Source organism: Hibiscus syriacus, unplaced genomic scaffold (assembly GCF_006381635.1).
Source record: "Hibiscus syriacus cultivar Baekdansim isolate YM2019G1 unplaced genomic scaffold, ASM638163v2 tig00110733_pilon, whole genome shotgun sequence".
Lineage (NCBI taxonomy): Eukaryota > Viridiplantae > Streptophyta > Magnoliopsida > Malvales > Malvaceae > Hibiscus > Hibiscus syriacus.
The window spans coordinates 274,800-287,285 of NW_024062845.1; the positions used below are offsets into that span (position 1 = coordinate 274,800).

At 34.8% G+C, this 12,486-nt stretch overlaps 1 non-coding gene across 1 annotated transcript; it reads right to left on the reverse strand.

Moving 5' to 3' along the window:
• Positions 1-431: 431 nt before the first annotated feature.
• TRNAE-UUC lies at positions 432-503 on the reverse strand. The gene has a single exon. It is a non-coding gene; the product is annotated as a tRNA-Glu (tRNA).
• Between the last annotated feature and the right edge of the window lie 11,983 nt (positions 504-12,486).

A 12,486-nucleotide genomic window follows, 5' to 3' on the forward strand; every position in this document is an offset into this window, starting at 1 on the left:
ATATCAACCACTGAAGACAATTTGTGGTAATCATGTAGAAAGTGGTATGTTAGTTCCATATTTCTCCAGACTTCATATTTAGATATGTTTAACATCTTTGCAAAAGCAAATGGTTCTGGCGAAGTTGATAGTTGCTTATACAACTGGATTAGTGTAACAATAGAGGAAGCAAAAAACAGCAGGGCTATGTGGTGATGTAGATGGATAGGTTGATGAGGGGATCAGCAAGTTTACCTTAACAAGATGTTGAAATATGTTATGTTTGTTCCTCGAGCATGGAGGAGGGAGATTACATGCTTGGTTTACATCTGTTAACGGATGTAGTTGAATGCACGCAGAAAGAATTGGAAACCTCTGTAAAATGAAAAACTAGTTGGTAAAATTTTAAAAAATTGTAATATGTAGAAAACTAGTCGTTGAAAAAATATAAATTCCATTGCCGGGAATTGAACCCGGGTCTCCTGGGTGAAAACCAGATATCCTAACCACTGGACGACAATGGACCGTTAGATCAAATTTTAAATTTTCTAATTTTAGTTGCGTTTTTCTGTATTTCGACCGAGAACGTTGGAACGGTTAAAGCATAGAAAATATAATGAAAGATAATACATGAGAGTGAGTAAAACCGAATTTATATATATCGTTAAAACCACCGGGTTGTTTGCATATAATAACATGCTACTCCAAAGTTGTTTCTCTTTGGATTTGAATTGCTTACCAAACAAGAATGTTTGAATGTGTAGGAAAACAAATACAAAAGAAGAATGTTGTTTCGTAGTCGGTTTTGTAATTTTAAGGCTAGAGGAATGTTTGAAAAGACATGGAACAGAATGTGTGGAAGGCATGTTTTATGCATACAGACTTATTATAAGTTAGAATCAATGTTCAAAGAGGATTCCAAATAAAAAATAAATATTTTCACATTCGCCCGCTGCATTTTTAGTATCAATAACTATAACTATGCGATATTAATTGGAACTACCGCTAGCTGTCATTTGGATGCAATGCATGACTATCGAATAATGCTCCCTGCCTTTTATTTAGGCATAATATCAAAATTAACCCCAAACATTTAATAAAAGTGATCGTTTTGACTTGTACTTTTTATTTTAAAGCATTTTGACTCTAACGTTTTATTTTGAGACAGAGAGCTCTCTATACAAATGAAAATCGTTAGTTAAAAAATGGTTAAACTCTCTAAAATAAATATCCTTTTACCCTAAAATAAAATATTAGACGGATAGATTCTCCGTGATTGTCAACAATCTTAAGGGATTTGGAGAAGTAATCCCTAATGAGAAGCTTGTGAGGAAAATGATCTACTCTCTTCCAAAGTCTTGGCAATCGAAGAAGACGACGATCATTGAGGCTAAGAATCTAAAGTCTCTCACTCTCGACGAGATTATTGATTCTCTACTCACTCATGAGTTGATGGTGAAGGAAGAGGAAGATGAAGAGAAGCAAAATAAGAAAAAGAAGGAGGTAGGCATTGCCTTCAAGTCCACCACTGAGAGCTATAAAGATTCAAATGAAGAGGTGTATGAAGACGATGATGAAGAAGAAGAGATGGCCAAGCTCTTCAAAAGATTCAAGAGATTCATGGCTTCCAAGGAAGTGAAGAATGAATCGAGCAATAAGAAGAGTCCCCCAGTGTGCTTCAATTGTCAAAGAACGGGGCACGTCAAGTATGAATGTCCCCTCCTAAAGAAGAAGAGATCATCTAAGAAAAAGACATTTGTGGCAACCTGGAATGATGAAGATGACTCCAATGATGAAGATGAAGTATCCAACCTATGCCTCATGGCCATCAAAGAAGATTCAATGGTATCTTCTAACTCAAATGATTTAAATTCACATTCTTTTGATGAGTTACAAGATGCTTATAATGAGTTGTATTTGGAATTTGAGACCATGAATTCCAAATATAAGAAATTAATTTCAAAACTTAAAATTAAAAAATGATTTGATTTTGAAAGCAAAAGTTGATTTTGAGAATCAAAATGAAATTTTGAAAAATGATTTAGAGCTTTCAAAAGTCAAAATCAATGATTTGGAAAAATAAAATTTTGATTTGAAAGTTAAGCTTGAAAGCTTAACAAAAGAAAAAGAATTAATTTCTCAAAACAACCCATTATGTTTAAAAATGGTAAAATGCTCACATTATCATTTTCATGGTCATATGGAACATGTTTGTCCCCATAAAGAAAATAAAATCTTTTAAAATTAGACAAGTATGGGTTCCTAAGGCTAAGGATCCAAAGCAATTTGGATACCAAAATCCAAATAAATGTCTGTTGTAGGTGTGTGGGAGCAATGATGATGAAAGTGATGATATTCAAATGCTCTAACCACACTTGAAAAAGGAATGAGTAACCTCTAAGCTTAATGCTTTTATTTTGGATATTTGGTTGCTCATTTTGTTTATGCATGCATGAGTTTTTTATTTTAAATGATTATGTATTGTTTTTAAATCTCATGTATGTTGAAAATGATTTATGATGAACATTTTAAAGTTTTAATGATTTTTCATAATTTTTAGTTCATCATAATGAATTTTGGTCAAAATTGATTTTCAATGCAAATGATATCTCTCTAACAATTGATATAAGTCCGTTATGATGGTGCTCCATGAACGACCCAAATTAGAAATCTGTCAACGGAAAACATTCTAAGGCTGAGCATACAAAGCCCAACAGTATAATCATTAATCTAGAGAAACATAAGAATTTCATAAACATAAGTATGTTGAAAACATGGTACTAAGCAGTATGTACATGCATGGTCTTCGTCAAGTGCTACATACTTAAGGCTTTACTGTTTTATCTCTAAAGTAAGGGTCTCGCGCTTCCCTTATTCCTCTACTAAGGGCCTCACCATGAGTACAACTCTAATGGGTCTCTAACCCTAATGCCTGAACTACTACGCATCATATAAATGTGATATTGATACACCTAGGCCTTGTCTGAATGCAAACATGAACACACTGTACATTATTTGAATACAAACCTGACTAGTATCTATTCTCACATAGTCATCAGACACTAGTTACTGAGGGAACATCGTTGTCACATAGCATCAGCGTAATTCCCACAAAACATACTGAATGATCTCATGGTCCTCACACAGTCATCTGGTGTCACAAAGCATCGGTACAATTCCCGCACAAACTGAAGCATTGGCTCGGTCGCAAATAACCTTCAAGCCATGCTTTTACATAACTGACGTACTGAATCGATAGGACTATACATGCATGACAGACATAAAAATAAGGTAGGTCTAGTAGTTTTGTTAGAGGAATTTCACGTGCATCTCAAGACAACACACTAGCTTACTTGGCATACTCAAAAACCTCAGGGTAAAAACTGAAATTTACATGCATCGAAAGCTTACCCAACTAAACTGAACTGATATAACTACACATGCATATCTAAGGCCCACAAGCCATATAACACTAACATCTCTAACTCACTTTTTGCGAGTGTTCAGGCCTCTGACCCTAGTTAGCTCACGAAATGCCTCGTGTACTGATAATGCCCCACTAGGGAAACTAAAGTAACCTGAGTATACCTTAACATAGTCGGACTCATTAAAGTGAGGTTATCCTCTCACTAGCTACTATCTATTACGCTGCTCTATTTAGGTTGTTCATTATTTAAGGGCATTTTAGTCCCTTGTCCCAAAATAAGTCTCTACGCATTTCATGATTCACTAATGCTTACTGAGTTCACTGCTTACTGAATGTGATACTGGCTGGCTCCATATCAAACTCAGATTCATTACTGAATTATGGTACTTTAGTTGTTCAATCGTACTTCCCTTCAATACCTATTGAACTGAAAGGGATGGTTTACACTTCATGGGTTCACTAACGTTCTCAAAGCTCATATTTTGTGTGTCACTATTGAATCTGACTCATTCATCGTATTGCTTGTCGTCCTATCTCCTGAAATGATCCTCGTTCTTAACTATCTGTATATGTCCTTGATTAAAGATACTTTGGCATATTACACTTAATATGGTTACATCCATTGTAGCCCGCTCTTATGAGTGTTTCTAAGTACATTTGGTCAATTAGTTCCCTCACGGACTAAGTCTTACTATTACATATCATCCTTTGCTCTTATGAGCCTTAAACGGTTCAAAATCGACCATCCAAAATGAGTAGTATCGATACCCTAGGGTTAAATATCAATACCCCTATGAGTATCGATACCAAAAATGCATTATGTTGCGAAAACAGGGCCTCATTATCAATATTATCCTTAGTATCAATACTGTAGGGGCAGCATCGATACTCCCCATGGCAGTATCGATACTTCCAATCAAAATCCATAATTTTTGCCCCAATTTAACTATTATCTATATTGTTCATCCCAGTATTGATAAGCGAATCCTAATGTGGTTTATTTATGCTCGAAAAACACTCAAAAATCATCCCAAACGACTTTGTTTGGTTTCTATACTTATTCTGAAGCTTTAGTAAGTTATTTAGGGTCTTAAGGTACCATAAAACGTATTAATATCACCTAAAACATGATTTACTTGAGAAATAAAAAATAAACCCTAAAATGCTCAAATCACCAAATCTTAGCAAATAATTGAAATTTATGAACGCTTAATACTCCAAAGGATTAGAAATACACTACTTTGATACTAGAATCCCGAAATGAAGCTCATTTAACTATCAATCACTTTTTTTTGACTTGGTCAATTTTCCACATTTTTTCTTCAAACAAAAAAATGAAGACAAAGATTATTACCATAAGATGAAAATGATGAAGATTAAGAACGGATTTGAAGCTTAAGAAGGTAAGAAAGAAACCCCAATCACTCACCTTGAGCTAAGCTCGTGCTATAGAGGAAGAAAATAAAGAAAGAAAGAAGAAAGGAGGAAGATAAGATAAAATGGGAGAACCCCCACGTCAAAAGTAAATAAAACCCCAAAATCAACTCCAATTTCCATCAAGGCATAATTACCCTTTTAGTCCTTGGTCTTTTGTCTTATATTTAAAAATATCTTTTTTGTGGCTAATAGGGCCCAATCCAACCCAATTAAACCCAACAACTTAAACCATGAAATCTACATGGTCTACTTATTTCTCGGGTAAACCCAAAACTACTAGCCCAGAATTTGAGGTGTTACATAATCACCTTGTTGCATATGGCCCTCATTGTTGGTCCAATTCGTATCCATCATTAAATAACAATGGTCCAAACATTCAATATATTCTAATGTTACACGGAGTTAAGAATATTAGTGTATGTTTTATTGGACGATCATTATGCATGTCATTATCTTTTAACAAATTGGTATCAAAGCATCTGAGTTGTTTGATTCAATCTTGTTAATGACATCTTTGAAGTATGAGAAGTCAATGTTGGATCACAACACCAGATTCACGTTGTAAAAGGTATAGATACTTAAATTTGCAAGATCTATATATTACTTCACAATAACCTTGGGCATAATGGTTTTGGGAGCAAAAAAAAGATTATATTCCATGGGCATAACGGATTTGAGGAAAAAAGAGTTTAGTTATGTGGGCATAATAGATTTGAGAAGAAAATTTAGTTCTATGAGCGTAACATAAAATATAGATTTGTCATTCATGATAGGAATGATGTTGTGCATGATATTGATTGTAGCGAACAAGTTATGAGAAAAGTTAACATTTATGGTTTCCTTATCGATGTGAATATTAAATCTAATTTTCAACAAACTTTAGATTTAGTTGGCAACCATTATTGAAGAAAATCCCTCTAAGGGGTTTCGTGGAATAATTGGGATATATGTTCTCAAGGTGGAGAACTTGTTCGTTGAAGTGAAGAATTATTTTCGTTGAGTTTGGGTGTCTCATCGAATTTTGGTGTTTTGTCTCGAACACTTCGCACTTTCAGAATTCATGTCAAGGTGGAGAATTGTTAGAGTTTGACTCAAATTAAAAGTGACACAAATTGATTAAATTAATTGAGGACTGTAAAAAACATAGTTTGATTAAAAGTAAAAACTTTCTTTTTCCTTTATGTAAAAAATCTACTATAAGTAGATTTATGCTTTACAAGTTTTCTTTGTAATCAAATATTCATCCCTATAAATAGATATTAAGAATTAAGGTTTTCTTTGTAATCAAATATTCATCCATGTAAATAGATACTAAGAATTAAGATTAGAGATTAAGTTGTCTATGAAGACTCGTCTTGTATTCTTCTTTTCTTTACATTATTGAATTTTCTCTTCTTCTACTTGTGAGTTTTCTCAAAATAATTTTTCACGTATTGATGTCTATTTTATTAGACGATAATTATGCTTCTTGTTATCTTTTAATATTTACTTCACTTTTACACAGTAACCAAATCCCTCCATTAAATCCTCTTGCTTCAACTCGGAGTCAGTTCAAGAAGCCTAACCGACGGACATCACGATCAGCTCTAGCGCCATTCACTCTAATTTCCATCAAAGCCATCAAACGCTGATTATATTCACGCATCAATTTCTTAAAATATCGACGGTGAGCTGAGGTAGCAACGCCATAATTAGGAAATAAAAAAATGTTGATATTACACAAAATGTAAAATATTATCTAACAAAATACGGAGACTACGACAATAACTTGCTGGAGCATGTGCCATCTGTTGTCTACACTTTCTGTAGTAAGGTGTTCATAGTAATTTTCAAGTTTAATAACTTGGTCGAGTAATTAGGTTTTAAAAAATAATTTTTAAAACAAAATGAAAATATTCTTTTTGAAATCAAACGGAAGTTATATCAATCATAAATTTTAAATTAAAATCAGACAACTAATTCTTTCCATCATACATCCCAAATAATTGTTCGAGTGCAATGCAAAGATACGTGTCTTTTTCATATTTCTTGTCGTGTTTGAGGTAGTAACCAACTCCATTGGCTCTATTATTCGCATTTGAAATCTTCCTTTATGAATCGTTCGGTTAAGCTTAAGTAATTGTCGAAAGATCCAACTCTCTTATTCAAAGTTATAACTTTGATATTTTTGTTAGATTTACTTCTATTTCAGATTTTTAGATTGATTCTTTCATACTTGTAAACACCATTTTTCAACACCAACATCTTTCACCCCATTTTTTCAACACCAACACCCATCATCCCATTTTTTTCAACACCAACCCCATCACCCCTTGTTCCCTGCGAAAATCAAGGCATAATCAACTGAAAAATCATTGTAAAATTGGCTATAAAAGCCAAATGCATGTAATCAAAAAAGGGAGGATTTTCCCTCCGATTTTCCAGAGAAATACAAGCATTTAAGGGTAAATTTTTTATTTTCGTATTCAAATACTAATTTTTTTTACTCTATGCTATTACGAGAAAATACTAAAATAATTTAGAATCAGAGAGAAAAGAAATAAAAATCAGATTATTCCAAGGTATTTTGAATATTTGTTTAGTTTTGAATCTAATATTTTTTTTTGAAGCTTTGTATGTAAAATAAGAAGGAAAAAGAGTGAGTAGATTATTACCTTAGATCGGGACGGTTCGCAGTGGTGGCCATGGTGGTTCATGGCCAACGATCGTTTATTCCATGAAATAAAAATGAAATAGAAAAAGAGGAAGAAAGTTGAGAGAAATAATAAAGAGAAGAGGAGAGGAAATGAAAAATCATGCGCAGAAATGATTCTGGGGAGAGAAAAAAGTAAAGTTATTTTGGGTTTTGGGCTAATCACATGTCAAGTCATCCATTTTTAATATGTTTCATGTTTTATTTTAAGTGTTAGGGTAAATAGCATACTAGGTCATCATAGTTTCAGCGTGTTTTGCATTTAGATCACTAGTTTTAGGTTAAATCACTTTATTGGTCCTTTAAGTTTAATGTGATATGCGTCTTTAGTCATTTTTAGGGTTAATCATGCCTTAGGTCCCTTCAAGTTTAGCGTTTTTTGTGTTTTGGTCACCATTTTCTTTTACTTTACATGATTTGCGAATTGGCTACTTTGTTTTGTATTATTTTAATTTAGTCCACTATTGTATGTATTATTTGTGTTTGAAATGGGTTACTGATGTTTATGCTATTCTATTTTAGTCCTATATTTATTATTTTATTACGATTCTAGTGCTCATGTTATGTGATTTTCTTGTTTCATGCCATGATATTTATTTTTATTAATGTTTATAATTTTAAAATTATTTTTCACTCATTTTTGTCACTAAGATATTAATGAATATATATGTATATTGTTTATTTGTACCATTAAAGTATGTTTTATGTTTTAGGTATTTATTTTACTTATATTATTATATATTACTTTATTATATACATAATATTATAGGTAGAGCACGATAAATATTATATTTTATATTTTCATTATATTTTAGAATAAATATTATGTCATACGTTTAATATCATATTTAGAAAATATGTATATATTTATAAAGTAAAACAAAGTTAAAATTAACCTTAATGTGTGTATTTATTTTTTAAATATATCAATGTACCATATTTTATTCTGTTTGAAAATAACCTTAGACTTTTAAATCTTTTAGGTCCGTTATTTTAATTCTTTGACATGTTTATTCCCCAAACTATCTTTACACATTTAATATTGACATAATTAAATATGTTAAATAGAGCCTCCATTTTAGGTTAGATTTCAAACTAGTCTTTAATTTAGGGGATAATTCGAGTTGGCCCTCGCGTAAACGCTCGAGGGACCATCTCGGTTATTTGATTTAATATTTTTTTTAAAATCAAATAGGATTAATATTAGAACCTACATTTTTAGGTTTAAGCCCCTAGGTTCCTTAATTATCATAATTTGATACCTTAAGTTAGAAAAGGCCTTAATTTATCTTAGATTAATTATGATTGAATAAGATTTTGTCCGAGTGCATTTTATTTTAAACTTTAAGGCACTATTCACTTATTAAGGAGTTAATAGTATATCCTCCGCGATCGTGCTCAGGGGGTGACTACTGGTAATTCCCTGAATAAGTCAACATCCTTTTCAAAACTACATCATGTTTTCTAAAAATAAGGCAATATTCGGTTATTAGGCACAATAGCTGATCTCCCGCATTTACGCTCGGGGGAGAATGCTATCGGTCTCAATAAATGAATACCCTTTTCAAACTTTGCATCCTTAATGATTTTTAAATTAAATAAAGATCGAACTCAAAGTTTCCGATTTTAAATATAGGGTAATCAACTAGGTACCAATTTTTGGGAGCTTGTGGGGGTGCTAATCCTTCCCCACGCGTAACTGACTCTCGAACCTGATTTCTGGATTTTTGCAGACCCCAAAACTCGATATTTTATTAAAATAAAATATTTTATTAAAATCACCCAGTTTTTACGGTGTTCCAACCTCACCTTAAATGATTGGTGGCGACTCCTCACATTTTGAAACGATTTTCAAAAAGAAAACCCCGAGTCGGTATCGGTCTTTCCCCGCCTGGGCGAAAAATGGTGTCGACAGCTTGGCGACTCCGCTGGGGATTTTGTTTTTTAAAAAAGTTGAGAGTCGAGCCACGAGTTGGTTACCCTATATTTATGATTTTGGAAATTACTAGTTCGATCTTATTTAATTTATGGTTCATTATATTATTTCAAAAAGAAAAAACAGATTTCTCTCCGGTTAATGCTTACACTTCTATGAAATATTTAAGATTGTTGCATATCATAGCTCTAAACCCAAGCTCAAACCAAATTTACCTAAGTAGAGAGAAACGACACACCTCATGAGGAGCATTGGGCTTCCTTGTGTGGGTCTGACAAAGTATCTCTGGAAAGCACCCTAAGTTGCCTATCCGGATATCAGTTCCAAGGTACGCTTTTAGTGGTGTAATCCCCTGAGCTGAACCCGATTTACAAGTCCGTAATGGGCTAGAATCGGGGTCAACCTTAGTAGGTTGTAAAAATAGCTTGGGAACCTTCGCTAGAACCCAGCCTCATATAGAGAATTTAGTAAGTCTACCCCGCTAGAGCCATGTGGATAGCCTAGGAGAACTAGAACGCATGCGGTTAGGATTATTAATTTTCTTTGTATGCTTTATTTTATTCTCAACTTTAAGTCATATTTAATATTATTATTTTTTTACTAATCATTTCAACTAACTTGATTCTTGTTGTCTTGTTTCTACTAACATTGATTTTCTTTTGTATACTCTTATTGCATTTTTGCATGTATCATTATCATATCACATCATCTCATAAATGGTATTGATTCCCAGATCACCTAGTTATTATAAAAGAGCTTAAGGCAGCAATGTCTTCCGATGGGACTGAGAATGCAATCAGTGTTCAGACCTGGTCTGAGTATGGGCAATCACGGTTCGGGGATAGCCTTGTCATTACTGAAGAGTCAGTTTTGCCAGAGAAGGCAATTATCAGAGTCAGGCAAGAACATTGGGATGAATTATCAAGAATTTGGGCCACCTGGGATGATAATGAGAAGACAATGTTCAGGGAAATATACGGAGACATCGCAGAGCTGCTGAGAGTACCAATAGATTCAGTGTTGGTTCAGGCCCTGGTCGAATGTTGGAATCCAGCTTATAGGTGTTTCACTTTCGGTAAAGTGGACATGACCCCTACCTTGGAGGAATATACGGCTTTGCTGAACATCCCGAATATTAGAAAGTATTCTATTTACACCAAGACAATCCGACCTAAGGGGTTCATTACCAAGATGGTCACGCTGACGGGAAAGACCAAGGAATGGGTCGAATAGTACATTCGTGATGAAAGAATCTCCTGGGCTCAGCTGAAGAGTTTGATTTATGAGCAGACTCCATCAAAAAGAAGAAGAGATCACTTCGCGCTTGCAGTATATGGCCTGGTAATGTTCCCCAAGATTGAGGATCACTTCAACATTGCCTTAATCGATTTCGTCAAAGCTATTTCCAGAAAGAATCCCGCACCAGCCATCATTGCGGAAACATTCCTGTCACTGAATCAATATAGACGATTGGGAGGAGGTCAGTTCATTGGATGTACTTCACTATTACTAGTTTGGTGGTGGAGCCACTCCTGGATAGTTGAGAAGGGCTGGGCTCGGAGACATCAATCAAATTTTTCACCTCTGGTGGATTTCCTCGACAAATGTCAAATCCCGGAGCATCGCAAGAGAAAAGATTGGGTTGAAGCTCTCCGTAACGTGAAGGATACTGAGATTGTGTGGAAGGCTTACTGGTTACCCAAAGAGGATGTACTTTTCAGATGTGGTAACGATAGCTTTGTGATGCTGCACGGATTATGGGGAGCAATCGGGTATACTCCGCTGATTGTACTCAGACAGTTCAGTACCCGACAGTTCGTACCAGCTACCTACGGCTTGAAGGAGGCAGAATTTTCTTTCTCTACTCCAGGTTATCGAGAGCGGATTTCAAAAATCTATACAGCGTGGTAGAAACCCCACTACATGAACTTCAAAATGATAGAGCCTGGATTCACACCAGCCTATGAGGTTTGGAGGTCGCAGAGAATTAATAACAATACACCGAAGCCAAATTTAGAAGACGAGTTGACTATGGAGGAGCGATTGAGGAGGCTCCCGATAGAGGCTGAATTGTTAAAAGAGGATATGCGACTAATGAATCTGGAGAGAGAAAAAGAACAGAGAAACTTCTCAGATGAGAAACAATGTGGGAGCTCGAGCTGATTAAGAAGGATGGAGTGATAAAATAATTTGCAAAAGATAAAGAGAAGGTTCAGGAGAGTCTTGATGCACTAAATCAAGATTTTCGGGCCTTAGAGAAGAATATGAGAGCCCAGGGTCTACATCATACTATTAAGACCCTAAAAATAAAACTTGATAGGGTAGAAAGAAGCGCAAGAAGAGGTCAAGAAGAAAAGAAGCGAGCCCTGCAGTACGCTCAAAGACTAAGAGAGCAAAGAGATGAGGCTAACCAAGAATTGACATAGAGGCGGGCACAGATTGAACGGCTCGAAGCACAATTACTTAGTATGGATAAGACTTTTCAGAACCCATACAACAGCGATGTATTCCGTCTTCATAAAGAAAATGTGATGTTAAAGAAAAGGATGACAGAGATAGAAGAAGCAAGGTTGATCCACTCATCCGCACAGGATATAGCCAGACAGGAGAATGAGGCCTTAAAAGCTAAGATCGTTGAGCTAGAAGTTGCAGTACAAAAAGGCCATCAGCGAATCCAACAATTAGAAGAAAGCCGACCATTGACTAATTCAGAGCTTGGAATCGCGCTACGGCAGGCTCACAACACCATTCAGAATCAACATGAAGCAATGGGGAGAGCAGTGAATCAGGCCCACAGTGTTGCTCGTCAAGTCTACGAGATATCTGAAGAAGCGGCAGCCCTCAGAGTTTTTGTTATCCCAAATTCAGAGGAAGAGCGACGCATCCTGGGATTGATAATAGAGCTCGAGAGATTAGGCGATAGGGCAAGATTCTACGTTTAATTTCAATGAGGATGTATTCTCTTTGCCTAAAGTGCTTAGACTTTGTGTGTTGTTGAGTACTTTTTGTATGAAC